Source organism: Trichechus manatus, unplaced genomic scaffold (genome assembly GCF_000243295.1).
Source record: "Trichechus manatus latirostris isolate Lorelei unplaced genomic scaffold, TriManLat1.0 scaffold00014, whole genome shotgun sequence".
In the NCBI taxonomy this organism is placed as follows: domain Eukaryota; kingdom Metazoa; phylum Chordata; class Mammalia; order Sirenia; family Trichechidae; genus Trichechus; species Trichechus manatus.
In genome coordinates, this window is record NW_004443950.1 from 28,220,190 (window position 1) to 28,228,945 (window position 8,756).

Consider the following 8,756-nt stretch of genomic DNA (forward strand, 5'->3'; position numbering starts at 1 on the left):
AACTGGTAGCGTTGCTCACTTTGCTTGTTCTATTTTGTTTTCCATAACAAACATATTAATATAACATATGAATTCAAAATATATTCATTCGACATATATTTATTGAGCACCTAGTACACTGGACCCTGTTCTAAGCATTCAGGATAGAGCAATGAACAAACAAATGGTGTTAGTTTTCTATTGCTGTGTAACAATTTAGCAAAAACTTAGTAGCTTAAAACAACACACACTTACTATCTGAGTCTGGGCAGTGCTTAGCTGAGTTCTTTTTTTTTTTTTATTGTACTTTAGATAAAGCTTTACAGAACAAAGTAGCTTCTCATTAAACAGTTAGTACACATACTGTTTTATGACATTGGTTAACAACCCCACGACATGTCATCATTCTCCCTTCTCGACCTTGGGTTCCCTATTACCAGCTTTCCTGTCCCCTTCTGCCTTCTAGTCCTTGCCCCTGAGCTGGTGTGCCCCTTTAGTCTCATTTTGTTTTATGGGTCTGTCTAATCTTTGGATGAAGGTTGAACATCAGTAGTGACTTCATTACTCAGCTAAAAGGGTGTCCGGGGGCCATGCTCTTGGAGTTTCTCCAGTCTCTGTCAGGCCAGTAAGTCTGGTCTTTTTTTGTGAGTTAGAATTTTGTTCTACATTTTTCTCCAGCTCTGTCCAGGACCCTCTATTGTGATCCCTGTCAGAGCAGTCAGTGGTGGTAGCCGGGCACCATCTAGTTGTACTGGACTCAGTCTGGTGGAGGCTGGGGTAGTTTTGGCCCATTAGTCCTTTGGACTATTCTTTCCCTTGTGTCTTTAGTTTAGCTGAGTTCTTTGTTTCAGGTTCTTATCAAGCTGCGATAAAAGTGGCAACAGGACCATGTTCTCATCTGAAGGCTCAGTTGGAGAAGAGTATGCTTCCAAGCTTACTCTGGTTGTTGGCCGAATTCATTTCACTGTGGTTATCGGACGGAAATTTTCCATTTTTTACTTGCTTTTGGCCAGAGTCCCTCAGTTCCTAGAATCTGCCCACAGGCAGCTCACAACCTGGCAGCTTGCTTCTTCAAGGGCAGCAATAGAGTGAGAGCAAGCTGGCTAGCAAGATGGAGTCTTACATAATGTAACATGATCATTGGAGTGACATCACATTCTCTTTGCCGTATTCTATTGGTTAGAAGCAAGACCCACATCCCACCCGCACTCAAAGGGAGAGAATTACTCAAAGGCTTGAACACGAGGAAGTGCTGTCTTGGAGCTTCCATTCTAGAGGGATGACACAGACAATAAATAAATAGATGTTGAGTGTTGGCAAGAAGTGCTAAAACAGAACATTAAACCTGGGTACATGGGAGAGAAGGGGAGAAATGTTGTAGAAGAAGGCAGTCAGAGAATGCGTCTTTCTGGAGAGGGGATGCAGCAACATTTGAGCAGAGACCTGAAGGACATGAGGGAGTGGATCACACACATTGCTGGGAGAACAGGGCTGCAGCACAAGTCAAACAAGTGTGCAGGCCCTGCCTTGTGATCATGCTGGAGAGTTCTGGAACTGTGAGGATACCAGAGTGGGTGGAGCAGAGTGATCAGGTAGTAGGACATGGGGCCAGTGATGAAGTGGGGTCAGATCATGTAGGGCCTTGTGGATGTGGTAAGGATCTCTGAGTGAGATGCAGAGCCATTGCAAAGTGTAGGGCAGAGGAAAAACATTGGCTGGCTTATCTTTGCAAAGCATCACTTTGTTCTTGGGGTGAGACTAGACTGAAGGCATGGGTGGGAGCAAGGAGACCAGTTAGTAGGCTGTTTTGATAATCCTGGCAAGAAAAAAATGGTGGTTTGGATAGAAGTGATGCTGGTGTGTCTCCTGGGAATAGGCGGCTGTGGTCTAAAGGTAGAGCCTGCAGCATTCAATGCATGGTGGGAGGGAAAGGGAGGCATTAAAGGCGAGACCGAGGATTTTGGTAAGAGCTACATGAAGAACATAGTTGCCATTCACTGAGCTGTGGAAGACAATGAGGGGAATGGGTTTTGACAAAAAAAATCTAGAGTTTGATTTTATTACACACATTGAGGAGAGTGACACAGGTAAATTTAAATTTGTCTTTAAAAAAATTGACCCCACAATTGGCATAACAAAGCTTATTAAGAAAATGTTCTGCATCCTACTTTGGTGAGTGGCTTCTGGGGTCTTAAAAGCTTGCAAGCAGCCATCTAAGATACATCAATTGGTCCCAACCAGCTGGGAGGAAAGGAGAATGAAGAACACCAAAGACACAAGGAAAGTATTAGCCCAAGAGACAGAAAGGGCCACATAAACCAGAGACTTCATCAGCCTGAGACCAGAAGAACTAGATGGTGCCTGGCTACCACTAATGAATGTCCTGACAGGGAACACAACAGAGAGTCCCTGATGGAGCAGCAGAAGGATGGGTTGCAGAACTCAAATTCTAGTAAGAAGACCAGACTTAATGGTCTGACTGAGATTGGAGGTACCCCAGAAAGCATGGCCCCTGGACTCTCTATCAGCCGAGAACTAAACCAATTTCCGAGGCCAACTCTTCAGACAGGGATTGGACTGGACTGTGGGACATAAAGTGATACTCGTGAAGAGTGTGCCTCTTAGGCAAGTAGATACAAGAGACCAAAGCGGCAGCTTCTGTCCAGAGGTGAGACGGGAAGGCAGAGAGGGTCAGGAGCTGGTTGAATGGTTATGGAGAGTCAGGGGCGGAAAGGAGGAGTGTGCTGTCACAGAATGGGGTGAGCAATTAGGGTCACATAACAGTGTATATATAAAATTTTGTATGGGAGACTAACTTGAAATGTAAACTTCATTTAACTACAACAATAAAAAATAAAAATAAAATAAAATAAAATAAATCGACCCTGGGTGCTGTGAGGAGGTTGGATTGAAGGTGTTAAAGTGTGGACACTCGAAGACTAACATTTGCAAAGAACTTGCAGTAGCCTAGGAAAGAGATGATGGCGCTGGGTGGAAGCAGAGGGAAATGAATGGGTTTGAGATGTGTTCTGGAGGTAAAATAGGGACGGTATGGTGGTTGTTTGAAGGAAGAGCAGTTTTGTTGGGGGAAGATCATACTTGTCTGCTAGGCATAAAGCCAATGGTGTGTCTCACAATGAACACCAGTAACACCAGAGTCTCCGCATGGGTTTTGGAAACTTCTTTCATGACTAAGTGACTCTGGGGAGGAGGCTTGGACTGCATTTCAAGTTACACAGGTTCTGGAAAGAGTATATTCTGGAGAGCTTTTGTCTTTAGAGGAGTCCCTGGGTGGTGCAAACGGTTAACGTGCTCGCTGCTAACCAAAACGTCACAGGTTTGAGTCCACCTAGAGGCACCCGGAAGGGCAAAAATAAAACAACAAACCATCAAACCTTTTGCTGTGGAGTCGATTCTGACTCACAGCAACCCTATAGGACAGAGTAGAACTGCCATACAGGGTTTCTAAGGCTGTAAATCTTTACAAAGGCAGACTGCCATATCTTTCTCCTGCGGAACGGCTGGTGGGTTTGAACCACTGACCTTTTTGGTTAGCAGCTGAGCACTGTGCCACCAGCGCTCCTTACCTTGAAGGAAAGGCCTGGTGATCTGCTTCTGAAAAATCAGCCATTGAAAATCCTATGGAGCACAGTTCTGATACACACGGGGTTACCATATGTTGGAGTCGACTCAACGGCAACTGATTGGTTTGTCTTTAGAAAAAATTTCTCCAATTGGTCTGTTTAATGACAGCTGAGAAAAGCAGTTGGGGGTGAACACCTTCTAAGACAAGGCCACTTTCCCTGGTGGCTGCCTTGCAGTGATGACTTAAAAAGAAATGGTAACACGCACAGCCTTCTTTGGGTGTTGGATCTTTGCTGGGTTTCTGGGCTTTCTCTTCAGAGCATGGCTGGCCAGGGACCATCCCTGCTTTGCATGCCCCTGGCCAAAGACGCTACTTATGAACAGCAAAGATGGTAGGAAAGCCCATGGTTTAATGGACTTGTGGATACTTGCATCTGAAAAACGTCTGGGCATCTTATAGATTGGTCAAAAATGATGAGAAAATGCACCCACGCTGGCAGTGTTTTTCAACTGTCATTCGGCCAGACGAGCAATGCTCCATGGAGGCTTCAGCTCTTACCACAGTCAGAGTCTACAGAGACACCACTTAAAAACAGAAATTATCCAGCAAAGGCAAACGTATTGAGACAGAAAGTAGGTTGTTGGTTGCCTGGGGCTGGGTGAGAAAAGGGATTGACTGCAAACGGACTTTAAAGATCTTTTTGGGGTGGTGAAAATGTTCTCAAATTGGATTGTGGTGATGGTTGCACAACTCTCTAAATTTACTGAAAATAATTGAATTGTGCACTTAAAACAGGTGAATTTTATAATATGCAAATTATATCTCAATAAAGCTCTTCATACACACATACACACCCCCGCCCAAAGATCCCAGAACGGCACTCAACCTGAGTAATTTTGTTTCTAGAACGGTAGGAATGAAAGTTTTGACTCTTCTGAACAAGATACAGGCTTCCACATTGCCTATTTTGAAGTTTCATTGAGAAATATTCCCTTGAGAAGACAGCACATCTTGTCCAAGGCAAGGTCATGGAAGCTCCACAGACACATCCAAACTCCTTGAGGGACCGAATTACTGGGCTGAGGGCTGTGGGGACCATGGTCTCAGGAAACATCTAACTCATTTGGCATAATATAGTTAATAAAGAAAATGTTCTACATTCTACCTTGGTGAATAGCATCTGGGGTCTTAAAAGCCTGTGAGCAGCCATCTAAGATACTCCACTGATCTCACTCCTTCAGGAGCAAAGGAGAATGAAGAAATCAAGATACAAGAGAAAGATTAGCCCAAAGGACTAATGGATCACAACTACCATGGCCTCCACCAGACTGAGTTCAGTACAACTAGATGGTACCCGGCTCCTACCACTGACGGCTCTGACAGAGATCACAATAGAGGGTCCTGGACAGAGCTGGAGAAAAATGTAGAACAAAATTCTAACTCACAAAAAAAGACCAGACTTACTGGCCTGACAGACTGGAGAAACCCTGAGAACATGGCTCCCGGACACCCTGTTAGCTGAGTAATGAAGTCACTACTGAGGTTCACCCTTCATCCAAAGATTAGACAGGCCCATAAAACAAAATGAGACTAAAGGGCCACACCAGCTCAGGGGCAAGGACTAGAAGGCAGGAGGGGACAGGAAAACTGGTAATAGGGAACCCAAGGTCGAGAAGGGAGAATGATGACATGTCATGGGGTTGTTAACCAATGTCATAAAACAGTACGTGTACTGTTTAATGAGAAGCTAGTTTGTTCTGTAAACCTTCATCTAAGGTACAATAAAAAAATTTTTTTTTGAAAATGAAAAGAAAAATATCCCCCTGCTTTGAATCCACTTTGTATTCATGTTGTTAGGCTGTTAGGAGGTGTTGAGTTGGTTCCAACGCACAGTGACCTTATGTACAACAGAACTAAATGTTGCCCGGTCCTGTGCCATCCTCACAATAGTAGGTATGTTAGAGCCTATTGTTGCAGCCACTGTGTCAGTCCATCTTGTTGAGGGTCGTCCTCTTTTTCTCTGACCCTCTACTTTAGCAAGCCTGATGTCCTTCTTCAGGACTGGTCCCTCCTGATACCATGTCCAATGTAAGTGAGGCAAGTCTCACCATCCTTGCTTCTAAGGAGCATTCTGGCTGTATTTCTTCCGAGACAGATTTGTTCATTCTTCTGGCAGTCCATGGTATATTCAATATTTTCCACTAACACCGTAATTCAAATTGTATTCTCACAGGAGAAATATAACATGGTACAATGGTGTATATCTTGTGCAGAAAAGGGGAAAATTTACAAATGGGGCCTATGTCCAAGATTATTAATAACTGGAGCAAATGCTTCATAACCTAAACACTAAAGATACTAATAACTATATGACTTTTATCCATGGTTCTTGTTAACTCTAGAGTGGAGTAGTTTCATCACATACTGTCTAAGATGTAATTATAATGACAATTGTTAATAATATAATGAAGTTGTATGTATGTGCAACTCTCCTTGTGTTTTATTCAAGCTAATAAATCAATGAGAACGTTTAAATTTGCCAGATTTTTCAGTAACTTGCTTTCTTCTTATTTTTCCACTAAACTTTTCTCTGCAGGACTCTGGTGTTTCAGTAAATCTTGCAAATTGAGACATCAACTTAAGACTTTCTCCTCCTGACAGCAAGAATAGGGGGAATGAACAGGACAGTAGATTCTGGAGGAAAATGTCTGGGTTTGTGATAGCTGTGTGTTTGACTCATCAGTTTAATGCAGATAGTTTTGAAGAATGTGATGTCTGCTCTTTTGTTCCAATAGCAAAATGAAAAGGTTGAGTAATTTCTAAAATTGATCACTGAAATTAGTATAGTCTATCTCTTTGGATGCAATAGTAGATTAGTTTGAGGCAAAACATTGCAGATTTGTTGGAGAAGGTGAATACATTTTTGTGTATGTGAAGTTTCCAAATGTTTTACTTTGGATTTGAGGAGATCCTGTACTTTATGATTCTGTACTATGGCACATATTCAGCACTTACATTGCCTTACCTTGTACAGAGAGCATGTTCCTGCTACAGTCCTTTGCACCTACTGTTCCTCTGCCCGATAGATCTTTCCCTAGGTGGTCACGGCCTACTCTCTCACTTAATTTAGGTCCCTGCTCAAATGTCACTTCCTCAGAGCAGCCTTCCCTGATTAGTACAGTTAAAAATAGTATCCTGTCACTATTGGTTAGCCTACTTTTTATTTCTTCATAGCACTTACTGTCTGACCTTCTGTTTGCTTTGCCCACTAGAACATAAGGCCCATGACAGCATGGACCTCATCAGTATTGTATCTTCAGCATCTGGCACACAGTAAGTGCTCAAGATGTATTTATTGAATTAACTGAATGAACTGCAATTTGACTTTAGATATGTACCTCTTTTTGCTTCCTCAACCAGACAGTAAATTTATGGAAGGCAGCCGAAAGTCCTGGTTACTTATTCTTCTCCTCTGAAACAATTAGCTCAGTTCTGCATGGGTGCTAGACACTCAACCAAGATGTACTGAATGCATGCCATAAAACATGGATACGCTACAGCGAACACTGGCCAGCATTCCCTGGCTGTGGACATAAGCAGTAATGCCTGGCTTTTCAACCACACTTTGCAGTTTACAAAGTAGTTTTATGTATATTAACTCATTTGAACATTTTGCTAATACTTTAGTAATTCTTGAAGTTTGGCTGAAGAAATGATACTCAAATATAACGAATGTTAATTTCTGGCATGTACTAATTTTGAATACTTTTTTTTTGGTCTTAGAGATCTGTGGTATTTAATTTGTTCTTGGACATCCGAAGAAATATTTTAAAAGACTGAATATCTACCTGTATGATTGACATGTATATGAGCATAGAAAGATTTTTGGAAGAATGCTTAACAAAGTCTTCACAGTGCATATTTATGGGTGGTGAGATCTTGAGAATTTCTACTTTTTGAGGCTTTCCATTTTTGTTTGCATTAAAAAAAACTGATCAAAAGAAAGCCATTTCTAAACAAAAAAAATTTTTTTAAACTTTTTTCAGTGTAGACAGTATAAAAAACACCACTACTCATTTTCCTGGCTATGTAATTGTTAGTATATAGCAAATTTCACTCGGAGAAAACTTTCACACTAATTTGTGGTCAAGCAATAACAACAAATAGAATGAACCAAAATTCTGAAGGGTTTTTGTATGTTTTCCGTATTTATGACCATGTTATCCTCTCAGCAAGAAAAAAGCTAGGGAAAAAGAAAAGAAAAAAGGTAGAACAATGATCCTTCTTTGATTAAATAGTTTTTCATCATTTGCCAAAAAACTTTCCTGGATATCTAGCTCCCAAAATAGAAGGGCAAACTCAGGCTTCAGGGACTTGTTCTGGACTTTGGACCAACCTTAAAGTACACACATGAAATGTGCTCCCTTTTTTTTTTTCTTGATGATTTAAAATACTTAAAATGTCCTTTCCCTTAGTCTTTTACCCCAGGGATTGGAAGGATGTGCAAACAACCACCTTGGGGAAAACCTCTGCTGACGCCAACAACATGGTCTTCCTCTCAGGCTTAGGAGGTTTGGGATTGATTTAAAGCGAATTCTGAACTAAGGAGGGCTTTCAAAGGTTGCAGGTGCCCCTTAAGGCAATCGGAGTTTCCTTACACGCTGGGCAGTGTGTGCGGGCGTCTGTGTAGTTTCTGAATGTATGCCTTACATACTCAGGGGTACTGGCCTCTCTCATGGGAACGAAGGTGCGCATCCACTTGGGCAGGTGGGCGCAGGTTTCTCCGGTCTTGGAGCAAACCGGGATCCTCTGCAAGGCCTGCGGCGCTCCCTCTGGCCTGGGCGCTGCAAGGCCCCGCAGAAGCGCGCGGAACGCAGGGAGTGGGCGGCCCCGACCGCGGTGGAACCCGAGCAGCATGCGCCCAGGCAGAGTTCGAGGGCACACGCCGCGGTAGGGTGGGCGTGTCCTCATCTACCCCAACAAAGCCCCGACCCCAGCAGAAAAAGTGTTTTAAAAACGAGGCTGGAGCCGAGATCTCAAGAGCGGTCCGGAGAGCCGAGGGGATCCCCGGAGGGCGCAGCGTGGGGGAGGCGACTTATGGACGGGGCGGCGCCTCCTACCATCTACTCCCTGCGGAGCTGGTGGCGACTCCGCCCGGCCTCACCCACCGGGGACGGTCGCCCAGGCGTGC